The sequence below is a fragment of the Bos indicus x Bos taurus genome, chromosome 6, assembly GCF_003369695.1.
Source record: "Bos indicus x Bos taurus breed Angus x Brahman F1 hybrid chromosome 6, Bos_hybrid_MaternalHap_v2.0, whole genome shotgun sequence".
Classification (NCBI taxonomy): domain Eukaryota; kingdom Metazoa; phylum Chordata; class Mammalia; order Artiodactyla; family Bovidae; genus Bos; species Bos indicus x Bos taurus.
This window is the reverse complement of record NC_040081.1, coordinates 67099733-67112728: the sequence shown is the minus strand read 5'-3', so window position 1 is coordinate 67112728 and position 12996 is coordinate 67099733. Positions and strand designations below refer to the sequence as shown.

Below are 12996 nucleotides of genomic sequence, written 5' to 3'. Positions count from 1 at the left end.
TTTAGCGGAAGGGGAGGTGTGGTCCCTAGTTCCGATCGAGTCCCCGGTCACCCACAGGTGGCACACTCGGGGTTCTCCCGGGCCAGGGGTGTCTGCGTCCTCGCGGGGCGGTTGGTGGGGGGCAGGAAGGAGGAGGTTCCTGCGTCCAGGAAACACCAGGGACGTTCCCGCGACTTCCCCGAAACTCCCGCTGGGTCCCGGGAGTCGGAACGCGTAAGCGACCCACTCCCACCTTCAGTCTCAGAACCGCAGCAGAGCAGTGGGAACAGGTCGCCGCCGGCCTCCCGGAGCTGGAGGCGGAGCCCTCTCGGGCCGGGCGGTCGCCGGGCCGGCCGGGGCGGGGAGAGCGGAGGAGGGGGCGGGGCTCCAGGCACAGGACTCCGCGGCTCCGGCGGACTTCAGTGTCCCGGGCTCCGCGAAGCGGTGTACTCCAGCCAGGTAAGGGCGCTGCGGGCCGGCGGGGCGGCCTCGGGCCTGCGCCACTCGGGGCGGGGAAGGGTGGGTGGGGATGTGTGCGGCGAGAGGAGGGTTCCACCAGGCCAGAGGCTGACTCTCATGGAACCAGGAAGGATTTTCTCTACCCCGCGCGGCCGTGAGCCGGAGCGCGCCGCCCCAGGTGAGGACCCCCCATCCTCTGCGGGCTACGGAGGTACAGGTGCGCGTCCCGGCGTAGCCGCGCCTTCCGGCGGCCGCAGCTTCTCCGTCCCCTGGGCTCCGGCGCTGGCTTCTCCCGAGGAGCGCCCGCCCCTTCTCCTTTAGAGTCTTGGGACCGAGGCCGCCCTGTAGCAAATTCAGCGTTGGGTTCACTTCCAGCCTCGCCGCGGACTTCACTCCTCCTCTCTTCTTGGGCAGCAGCGAAGTCTTGATGCGAGAGTTGGCAGAATCGACAGACTTTCCACGGTTGCATGTGTCTGAGTGCCTCTCCCATCCAGCCTCACAATTTTAAATCTGGGAAACTGTGTTTGAATCTCGATAGCAGGGAGTCGGTGAATACATGTGTTGGGGAAACTAGGGCCTTGACTCGGGGGTGTGCGCTTTCCTTCGGATCCTAAATTTCCTTTTGGTTTGATTTTGTTTTTTTTTTTTTCCTCCATGGAAGAACAAGTTGCTGTATATCAGATTCGGAAACAGTCTCATCTGTTGCCATTCTTTGGAAACTGGAAGACTTGATTAGAAGGGTAGGTCTCAGTGTTAAGTTAGAGCAACAGGATGACTGGTGGCTAAGTGGGTTTGAAGCTTATCCAAAATAGTTAAGTGTTCTGAGCATATACCCTGTGTTTTTCCAGTGAATGCCCATTTTTTTCCTCTTAGGAAATTCTGAGAATTCACTTTTTTTTCTAGATAATTCTTCCCTAAAGAGCTAGAAAGAAGGAAACACTCCAACAAACCCGTAGGTTTCCCAAGTAAGTTTAGGATTTAACAGGTTGGTTTGTGATACTGGTAGCTTAGTTGTTGAGAATCACATGGAGTGTCATGATTTATATGGAGAATAGAAAATGTGTATAACAGCCTCCTTAAGTATTTGAAATTTTTTTTTTTTTTTTTGGTTTAGGTACATTTTCATAGTTTAGGGAAAAGCCATACTTTCCCAATACTCCAGTTAATCTGATCAGTATATTCTTTTGTCAGTTCTAGATGCTTACTGCATTTATGTTAATGATCTTGATTCTTCTCAGAGGGTGTGTACATTTTGGTTTGTAGAACTGTATAGGGCAAGCGTTGCAAACACATGGGAATCAGTGTTGTTTGATTGGCAAACCTCTAGTTTGCCACACACAGGTTCTTGAACTAGAATTTTCACATCTTCCCAAACAGAAAAAAAAAAAAAAAGAATATTAATATATGTTCTAGCACTGTCAACCTGTTCCTTGCTTATTGTGTATCAAAATAGTCATCATATTTTGTCAGCAGCTAGTCACTCAAGGGCAGAATCTATGTTTTATCAAATCATAGTGAATCTCAAGAAAAAGGCGATCTTTGCTTCCTAAGCTGACCCTGGACAGGATGGCTGGTGGCATTGTGGCTGTGTCTGGCCACTTTTTGCTTGGGGAAGAGTTGCTGGTAGAGACCTTCCTTTGTGTGTACAGAGCGTTGGCAGCCTGAGCCTTGCGCTCCAGGCATATCTCTACCTACAGGTTCCTCCAGGTTGACCTGGTTGGTGCCTCCCTTCCCCACCCCAGCTCTTCCAGCTCCTTGGCTTCCACCCCACTCCACTGCTCCCTGGGATTCCACCCCTGGAGAGAATCATTTTCTTGTTCAGGGCAGGGATAGTCCACGTAGTTGACAGGGCTGTTGACTCTCAGCTTGGTGCATAGATGCTGTTGATGACGGGGCTGCCTGTTTCAGAGCCCTTACTATGTTCTTTTATCCGGTCGACTCAGGCAAAGTGGAGCAGCTGATCACTGTGAAGGTGAGCTGCCTTAGCTGGAGTAACTGGAGTCTGCTAGAAAGGAGTGCAATTGGTCCATGGTCCCTGGCAGTTCTAAAATTATCCTGTCCCAGGAGATTATGCCATGAGACTAGCTATGTTGAAAAGAACCCCAGAGGAGAGAGGCATAGCAGTTTTCACCTACAAGCATGCCTCCACCCAGGCTTGCCTTTGCATCTCTGCTCTGGCTCAGCCAGTCCTTCTTGAATTGGATTATAACTATTAACTTTCCCACTAAGTCTGACTGTTCAGAGCTCAGATGACCACAGCTGCATGGTCTAGATGTAGAAAATGATATTTTCTTTTGTTTAGGTGAAACAAGGCTGGAATTTCCCAAACAAATTGTTATTAGGGAAACAGAGCAAAAGCAAATAATAAAAGGGCACAGAAGCCTCTATGTTTTTTGTTTTGTTATATTCTTCTCTTTCTTTTTAGTTTTAGTTTTAAACTTTTAATCCAAGTTACATGTTTCCCTCTCCAGAAATAAACACTTGTGATTCCCTGAGCTGGTTATTTTGGTATTTATTCCTTGTAGGCGATACTTGTAGTTGCACTTTTCAGTCTGAAGGTTTATCTGTTCACTTCCCGCTGTGGAAGATGATGACTTGGTTCTCTTTTTCCCTCTGACCCCCCCATCTAACCACAGCTTCCTTATTTTCCTATCCTTGCTATGGTTAAATAGTAATTAGATCAATATTCATAGCCAAGCCAAGTACAACTTCTTTTCTTCAGAGTCAGTAATTGCTTTGTTTGTTCACTGACTTAGCTTTTTATGTACTCATCATTAATTTTACCCAAAACTTTTGAATAGTTTTCAAATTCTTCCCTTGGATGCATCAGGTATTCAGTCAATTGCATTTTCCTCGAAGAAGGTGTCCCTGAGCCTCCTGGCTTGCTCTAGTCTGGACTGGCTGCCTTCTACATATGGGCACAGAGGTCACCCTGAGGACCTCCGTTTGTCATCATCCTGGGAATCCTCATCATTTCTCTCCTGTATCAGTTCTCCTGTTACCCGTGGCACATGCCTTTCTCATCTTTGCGGACTCCTTTGTCTTGGTGTAGTCCATCCTCAATAAGTTTCCTGGTGAAGGCTGCATAGGATGTGTATTTTGTTCTATTTAGTTTATTGATTTGTGTTTTGTCTATTCATTTAATAGCAAGTGCTGAAAATATGTTTACCACTGTAAATTGATAGTTTATCTGGCTGCAGATTTATAGGATGGAAGATTTGAAGGCATTGTCTCATCATCCCCTCCTGGATTGTGGTGTTGCTGTTGAGAAATTCAGAGTCCTTAATTGTTAAGGAATCTTAACAATTAACAATTGTAAAATTGTTCTGATTTCTTAATTTTGTCTGTAACCTTTCTACACACCTGCTGTTTGTAGAAGTAAGTTTATAGAATTCCTTTCTGGAAGTTGATAGAATTTTCTCTTGGCCTCCATAGCCTGAAATTTTCATGTGTGCTATGATATGGGTCTGTTTTCATCCACTGTTCTGGGTTCTTCCAGTCCAGAAATCTGTGTCTTTCAATTTGGGAACTTTTCTTGAGTTATCTTATTGGTCATTACTTTTTCTCTATGATGTCACTTTCAGAAAATTATTGTTGAGATACTAGATATTTTGGGCTGGATACTAGATATTTTCTTACCTTTTCTTCACTCTTATCTGTCTTTTTATTTCTTGTTTCTATTTTGGGTGAGATTTTCTCAATATTATCATGAACTCCTTCCACTGAGTTTTTCATGAGTGTAATCAGTCATATTTTAAATATTTAAAATTAAAACCTTTTTGTTCCCTGAATATATATACATATGTATTTGTGTGTGGCTTTTGTATTTCTTTCTTTCTTGATTTTGTTTCATGGTTTCAGTGTCTTATCTTTCTGAGGAGTTTTGTTTTTTAAAGCTTTTTCCTTCCTCCACAGACTGTTTCCCCAGGTTGCTATTGTCTGTCTGTTTAGGTCTTTACCTTTTGTGTTAGAGACTTTCCTTGCATTTCTGATATCCTACATTGTCTACTCATATCTAAATGGGGAATTAAAAAGCTAAAGATATAGTGGGTTTGTTGACTGGGAAATTCACTATGGGGTGATTTGGGGAGACTCTGATGTTAGTGCCTCTTGGGCTGGTGAGGGTGCTCAGAAAAAGCTCTTGCAGTCTTTTTCCTGCCTGATGGGAAGAGCTTGGCTGTCAGGGATCTGGGAGCTAGGTGGAGAAGAGGCTGATTGTCTCAGCATCTGCATGTTCATGTAACCCCTCCATGGTATTAAAACACCTGAGCTGTGGCTGACATACTCCAATACAGAGACCTTCTGTTTTCTGCCCTCTTTGCGGGTAGTTACATGTTCCTGTAACTCCTCTGGGGGAAGAGGCAGGGGAGAAACTCCAGGAGACCTGGGAGACCTAATTGCGTCCTTAGGAGGCTTTCAATTTTCATTTTCGATCACCCCTCCCCCTACAGAGGATGCCATCGTCTTGACTTATTTAGATTGCAAGGAGATCAAACCAGCCAATCCTAAAGGAAATCAACTCTGAATATTCACTGGAAGGACTGATGCTGAAGCTCCAATACTTTGGCCACCTGATCCGAAGAGTCAACTCATTGGAAAAGACCCTGATGCTGGGAAAGATTGAGGGCAGGAGGAGAAGGGGACGACAGAGGATGGGATGGTTAGATGGGATCACCGACTCAGTGGACATGAGTTTGAGCAAACTCTGGGAGATAATAAAGGACAGGGAAGCTTGGCATGCTGCAGTCCATGGGGTTGCAAAGAGTCGGACACCGAGAGACCGAACAACAACAATTTAGCATTTTGAGATTCCATGGTATAAATCAGGGTGGATCTTGGCTTCCCTTCACCCCACCAAAGTATTTTTACTGTTGTCTCTTTTCTCATTCTCTCCATCCTTGTGGGTTTGTCCCTCAATTTTCATTTTATTGGACTCTCAGGCGGGAGAGAAAGCAGAAGGTTTGTTTACTCTGCTCTTAGTGCCTGAAGTGTAGCTTTCTTGATCATCCCTGCAAAGGGACTAGTGTGGTTTAGCCACAGCAGTGTGCTGGCATTTTTCCTACCTTTACCCAGACTAAGCATTTTCTTTTATTTTTAATTTATCTTTTTTACTTTTTGGGTGCACCATATGGCATGTGGGATCCTAGTTCCCTGGCCAGGGATCAAACCTGGGCCCCCTGCACTGAAAGCACGGAGTCCTAACCACTGGACCACCAGGGAAGTCCCAGTAAACATTTTCTAACCAGCCTGCGTGTATTTTCTCACCCAGCCCAGTTTAGGCCCCTCATTCCTTCTTATACCACGCTTAGGATCTGCTACCAGTTGATTCCAGGAGTCATAGGAAGCAAAACCCCTCTCCAGCCCTAGCTTGAGTAGGTATAGCTTACTGTTCATAGAGCCTTGGTTCCTGCTTCTCAAATTGGCTTTGTCTAGGAGGACTCATTATGTCCCCTTGTCCTCTTAGTGTTACACTTTTCAGTGAAACTCAGCCTCTATAAGTCTAATGTTTTAAGCTGAAAGATGGGCCTGGTGTCATTGGTGATCATGTGATCTCCAGTGGAAATTATCATATGTCCTTCTGGAGGCATTTATCACATAGTTGCCTGACCAGCAGCAACATCCTCTCTTCCCGTTTCAGAGCTCACGCCTTTTCTTGAAATGGGCACCAAGTTCCTGTTTCTGGCTTGGATGAGCAGGGATGACGGACTTACCCTGCTCCTCACAGATGATCACAACTTTCCCAACCCTGTTTAACCAGCTGAGACATTCTTCAGGCTCCCTTAATGCAGTGTGATCTTACAGCTTTCTATCTCAGTAGCTTGACAATACCAACATGATTTTCTGGTTACGCATAGAGGAGTGACGCAAGAGTTAGCTTCCACTGAAGTAGGAAGAGTGTTGATCACACACCACCTTATCTGTGTAGAAAAGGCAAAGCTCTATGCTCTCATGATGGTGGCTATGCATTGGGAATCCAGAAAAACCAGTGCTGCCAGTTGCTACAGTGGAGCAGATACAGCAGTCATTCTGAAGGATGACAGCAAAGGATAGGATGGTTAGGAAACACTCAGTTGGAACTCACTAGGTACCATTGTGAACAAAAGCTTGGCCAAGGGGAATACCTTCAGTTTTCATTCTTCCCTCTGTATTTCCACAGAGGTCCTTCCCTTTTTCTAAACAGAACCTTTGAAGACATTGCAACATCTTTTTCGAAGCAGCATACCTTTTCTTTAATGTGCTGAGTAATTCATATAAGTTCTTCTTTTTGTCTTCTTAGCTGAAATGCGAACTCTCCCAGGTTAAGAGTGCATGTCTAATGAATACTAGATCATTGTATCACATGAATTTTCCAGATAATTGTCAACACTTGATAGTTATATATATACACACACACACACATATATATATTGTTATAATTATCCAAGTTGTATCCAATAGTCTATATTCACTAAATTCTTTTTTAATCTATTATATTTTTATTTTTTCAAACTTTTTATTTTGTATCAGTATAGCTGATTAACAAACAGTAGTGTATATTCACTAAATTCTTGATAGTACTTTCACTTCTCTTTGGCTGAATAGACTGAAGCCGTACAGTATTCAATTTAAGTATTCCCAAGTATATTATTTAGAAATAATCCTGATTGAAAACATTGAGAGGACAACATTAATTTTACTTATTATTAGTTGTTTTTCACCCATATATTTCTTAGCATAGTGTCGTGATTGTCTTGATTTTTATAGCTAAGGGGAGTAGCTTTGGAAGAGGAAGGGAAGTGTGTGCAAATTAGGTTTCAAATCCTCTAGGTTTTACATTTCTAAAAGAGGAAGATTTCTCTGGATTTCAGCAATATTTCATATATTTTTCCTTTGGTAACTATAGGCCAACTTTAGGTTGAGAGCTTTGGAAATGCTTAGCTACAGAGTATCAAAATGAAAAACTTTACATCGTCATATACTACATGAAAGGCTTATAAAGTAGAACTCTGTCAAGTATCTTACTTCCTTTACCTTACGTTTTTGCAAAATTCTAGCCTGATTTAATAGGGAAAACTTGTAATGTCTCTTCTCTTTATTCTGAATAGAGTTCTAATAGTGTTCTTCTGTTAGCTATTTCTTTGGAAACTGTCATGTCCTCAAGTATCCCCCAATATTAAGTTTCAGCCACAACTTGTGAGATTTCCACATGACATTTCTGCTTTATTGACTATGCCAAAGCCTTTGACTGTGTGGATCACAATAAACTGTGGAAAATTCTGAAAGAGATGGGAATACCAGACCACCTGACCTGCCTCTTGAGAAATTTGTATGCAGGTCAGGAAGCAACAGTTAGAACTGGACATGGAACAACAGACTGGTTCCAAATAGGAAAAGGAGTATGTCAAGGCTGTATATTGTCACCCTGCTTATTTAACTTCTATGCAGAGTACATCATGAGAAACGCTGGGCTGGAAGAAACACAAGCTGGAATCAAGATTGCCGGGAAAAACATCAGATATGCAGATGACACCACCCTTATGGCAGAAAGTGAAGAGGAACTCAAAAGCCTCTTGATGAAAGTGAAAGAGGAGAGTGAAAAAGTTGGCGTAAAGCTCAACATTCAGAAAACAAAGATCATGGCATCTGGTCCCATCCCTTCATAGGAAATAGATGGGGAATCAGTGGAAACAGTGTCAGACTTTATTTTTTTGGGCTCCAAAATCACTGTAGATGGTGATTGCAGCCATGAAATTAAAAGACACTTCCTCCTTGGAAGGAAAGTTATGACCAACCTAGATAGCATATTGAAAAGCAGAGACATTACTTTGCCAACAAAGGTCCATCTAGTCAAGGCTATGGTTTTTCTGGTAGTCATGTATGGATGTGAGAGTTGGACCGTGAAGAAAGCTGAGTGCCAAAGAATTGATGCTTTTGAACTGTGGTGCTGGAGGAGACTCTTGGGAGTCCCTTGGACTGCAAGGAGATCCAACCAGTCCATTCTAAAGGAGATCAGTCCTGGGTGTTCTTTGGAAGGACTGATGCTAAAGCTGAAACTCCAATACTTTGGCCACCTCATGCGAAGAGTTGACTCATTGGAAAAGACTCTGATGCTGGGAGGGATTGGGGGCAGGAGGAGAAGGGGATGACAGGGGATGAGATGGCTGGATGGCATCACCGATTTGATGGACATAAGTTTGGGTGAACTCTGGGAGTTGGTGATGGACAGGGAGGCCTGGTTTGCTGCGATTCATGGGGTCGCAAAGAGTCGGACACGACTGAGAGACTGAACTGAACTGAACCCCAAAGTTAAATTGTGGTTTTTTTTTCCTACATAGTAGTGATTTCAGTGTTTATTATTCTGCAAATAATTTAAGCACGCAGTAGAGTTAGTTTTGGAGAAGGCAATGGCACCCCACTCCAGCACTCCTGCCTGAAAAATCCCATGGATGGAGGAGCCTGGTGGGCCGCAGTCCATGGGGTCGCTAAGAGTCGGACACGACTGGGTGACTTCACTTTCACTTTTCACTTTCATACATTGGAGAAGGAAATGGCAACCCACTCCAGTGTTCTTGCCTGGAGAATCCCAGGGACTGGGGAGCCTCGTGGGCTGCTGTCTCTGGGGTCGCACAGGGTCGGACACGACTGAAGCGACTTAGCAGCAGCAGCAGCAGAGTTAGTTTTTACCATTGGGATTGTTTTTGTTTCATAGAAGGCAGTTGGCTTTCTATTTTATTTTCCTGCCTTGAGTAATAAAAATGCTTGATCCTTTAAGCATGCAGAGAAAAAGAAAACAATTTAACTGAGTTTTGAGTGCTGTTAGATATGTAAGTTTTAGGTATGAATGCTTTTTACTTTTTTAAAATGATATTCAGCTTATTTGTCACAAATTTAAGCCAGTTACAGAAGCAGTGCATTAAAGAATTCTTGTTCATAGATTCTGGAATCATAGCTGAAGGTTTTTGAGGCTCAGCTGGTGACACATCCCGCTTTCCTCCCCCAGACCAAGGATGGAACTCTGCCTGCCACTAGCATTCCTCAGCTCTCAGTGTGCTTTCTGGACTCTCCCTGCCATCATTAAAAAGAAGTCATTTTATAGAACTTTATATATTCATTGTTAAAAAATTGTGAACAATAGTGAAGCTTGCAAAAAAGAGATTTAAAATAACCCCCAAACTGTTCCAGAGAGAATCTTGGTAAACTCCCCTCTCCATCATCTTTATCATCATTTGACTTTCTACAAATCTTTAACAACTTTCTAGAAAATAACTAACCAAAGGAGCATTGTGTGCAACCATTTATGTAACTCTAAATTCGATAATCTTTACATGTATAACACATATATAGATACATAAACACACACATATGTGTGTGTGTGTATATATATATATATATATATACACACACACATACTTTATGAGATTATACTTAGACATGCTGTTCTTTGGGTAACAGTTTTCAAAATAGGCATCTTCTTATAGGAATAATTATCATTTTTAATAGCCTTTTGACAGTCTGTCTTGTTAATATGCAATGATATTTTTGAACCACTCCCCAATTGTTGGACATATTTTTTGTTTGTCTTTAAGTAAATAGTGTTGCTTTATCTTTTTCCCGTTTGGGAATTGTTTTCTCAGGAAATATTTTTCAAAATACCACTCTGGGATTAAAGGATTTCTAGTTTCCATTAATCATTGTCAGCAGGTACATAATAATAGTTTGTAAAAGCTCACTGGCTATATAAAATTTCCATTACCTCTTTTTTGACCTTTTGGATCCATGGTATCTCTTTTGGGTGAAGACATAAGGTTTATCTGGAGTTCTTGAGGCCATGCCATGTACCCAGTTGTAGGTCAGATAGTAAAGCTGGAGTAGCCTGACAGGTTTATTTGCGGAGACTGTGTTCTTGTTGATAAATGTCTACAGCCTCTTTATTTTGTTGGATGTCTGATAGGAAAAGTTTCCAGGGATCAGTAACAAAATGTGGAGGAGTTGTAATGAGATCTGTGAAACTAAATTTGTCTTTAGTATCTGGTCTAGGGTTCACGGAAGTGGGGAAGGCATTATATGTTCAGTAGGGAATTCCGACTTTCCCACCCATTTCCCCATTACTGGACTGCATGAGGAAGTAGGAGGGGCAGGGCAACCAGTAACAGGAGAGAATTTTGTAGTAATGCAGTTTCTTGATAAAGAACTGGAGCAGAGTGAATTCCTATTCAGATCCCTACCCCAACTCCCCGCAATCTCTCAGTCTGCTGTGTAAAGCCTAGGCTAGATTTCTAAGATAGCCATTATGTGGTATTGTGTTCCCAAGCCTCAGGTTTTCCATCTATTAAACAAAGCATAATGACACCTAATTAACAGTCCACTTCAGAAAGATTCATGGCCTAATGCTTGTAAAAGACTTTGAGCTTTTCCCAGAGTGTTTTATATACATTCGTGAGTAATGAGATGGCCTGCTCTATTTAGCAAAGGACATCTAAATTATGGGTTTCCCAGGTGGCACTAGTGATAAAGAACCTACCTGCTAAGGCAGAAGATGTAAGAGATGTGGGTTCAATCCCTGGGTTGGAAAGATTCCCCTGTGGGAGGGGATGGCAACCTACTCCAGTATTTGTGCCTATAGAATCCCATGGACAGAGGAGCCTGGCAGGCTACAGTCCATAGGTCGCAAAAGGTCAGAGATGACCGAAGCAACTTAACACATGTATATTATGCCCATTTTACAGATGAAAAAAGTGAGCCTCATAGAGGATAATGCCTTGTTGAGAATCAGACGATAAACTTAATGTGGTGTCTGTGGAATTTTTCTTGGTCTTTGTGGAAGAACTGACTCATTTGAAAAGACACTGATGCTGGGAAAGACTAAAGGTGGGAGGAGAAGGGGACGACAGAGGATGAGATGGTTCGATGGCATCACGACTCAATGGACATGAATCTGAGTAAACTCCAGGAGTTGGTGATTGACAGGGAGGCCTGGCGTGCTGCAGTCCATGGGGTCGCAAGGAGTCAGACACGACTGAGCGAGAACTGAACTGAACTTGTGGGACGAGTGGAATCTAAAACAAATTCTGCAGAAGTTTATGTGTTGGGAAAGTGGATTTTACAGTTTTTAAGCAGATATAACCTTTTGCTGGGATAGGCTACTCCTTTGTGAGGAGGAATCGTGTTTGACAAATTCTCTAGAGTTCTTGAGGAACATTGCATAGTTATGGAAGCTAGGGATAAACTGTGAAAAGACTCCACACAAAGGCCATTAAATAAATTTAGTCAGAGGGAGGCTGGGAGAAATATTTTTAAAAGTCAGGAATAGGGAGGGGACTGGAAGACAGAACAGAGGTTAAGCATAGATGGACATGTCTGAGATTACAAATGTGAGAAAGTTAGTTTATTTATTACTATTTCTAAAGTAAAACATGTAGAAGAGGGAGAACACAGTGTAAACTCCCAAGTTTACAGTCAACCTGAACCTTTTGGGACATAAGAAGCCAAATTGCTGGTCTCAAGTTCATGCAAAATGTCAGGGAAGTAGTAAAGAAAGCATTTAGGTAAACTGAATCCGTCTGTACATACAAATGGATGTTCTAGTTTACTCAAGAATGAGATTCAGGTATTACTGTCAATTCTTAACTGAAGACATTGATTCACTGTAGGATTTGGAACAAAAAAGCTAGCTACATCTTAGCTGTTGTTACACATAATTCAGAAATGCTACCTTACCAGTTTTCATGATCCTTAAGCATGTAAGATTGTTTCATCAATGTACCTTAAAAACATAATGGACTTAGAAAAAAGCAATATATTAATCAGCAGCATAGAGGATTGAGTAAATAATTCTGTGCAGTTCTTTTGTCTAGAAAGATAAATGCTGAGGAGACACGTGGACATGGTGTACCTTCTTAAGCCATGGCAACCCAAGCTCTGTTGTACAGGAAGAGCTTTCATTTGCACCTTCTTTATTTCCAAATAATGCTCCAGTGGCCCCCTTGTAGTTAACTGAGCATGTAAGATGTGCCAGACTCCATGCTCAGTTCTTTACATTGGATTATCTCATTTAACCCTCCCAACAATCCCTATAAAGTACACAAGATAATTTTGGGCATTTTTATAGATGAAGAGCCTGAAGGAGACTTGGGAAATTTGGTTACGTGGTAGAGCCAGAGTTCAGAACAATACAGTCTGACTCCAGTGTACTCTGCAAGCTCTCCTGAGCTACACATACTGAGCTACCTGCTTGCCCGCTCCCTCTGTTATTTTCCTTCCTGGTCAACAGAGTTGGAAAACCTGGAAGAAAACATAGAGATCTGCTTCAAACAAAACTAAAAGCAACCAGCTCCCCTGGGTATCATTCCAAGCCCCTTCGCACTATAGGTCCTAAGATGTCTTCACAGCAGCACTGATGAATAAAAATATTTTGTGAGGGACTTCCCTGGTGGTCCAGTGGCTAGGACTCCATGCTCCCAATGCAAGGGGCCTGGGTTTGATACCTGGTCAGGGAACTAGATCCCACATGCCACAACTAAAGATCCTGCATGCTCAACTAAGACCCATGCAGCCAAATAAATAAATACATATTTTTAA

General features: G+C 42.7%; 1 protein-coding gene and 1 non-coding gene across 5 annotated transcripts in view; one reads left to right on the top strand and one right to left on the bottom strand.

The window, feature by feature from the left end:
- Positions 1-339: 339 nt before the first annotated feature.
- TEC (tec protein tyrosine kinase) overlaps positions 340-12996 on the top strand; it is a 168598-nt gene continuing 155941 nt past the window's right edge. The window contains exons 1-2 of one of the 4 annotated variants that reach the window (XM_027544444.1): positions 362-438; positions 1100-1178. The gene's annotated coding sequence lies outside the window, so the exon portion shown is untranslated. Of the gene's footprint in view, positions 439-591; positions 617-1099; positions 1179-12996 lie in introns of those variants that run through there. The other 3 variants (XM_027544443.1, XM_027544442.1, XM_027544445.1) reach the window with 3 other exon arrangements.
- Positions 5586-5658, bottom strand: TRNASTOP-UCA. The gene has a single exon. It is a non-coding gene; the product is annotated as a tRNA-Sec (tRNA).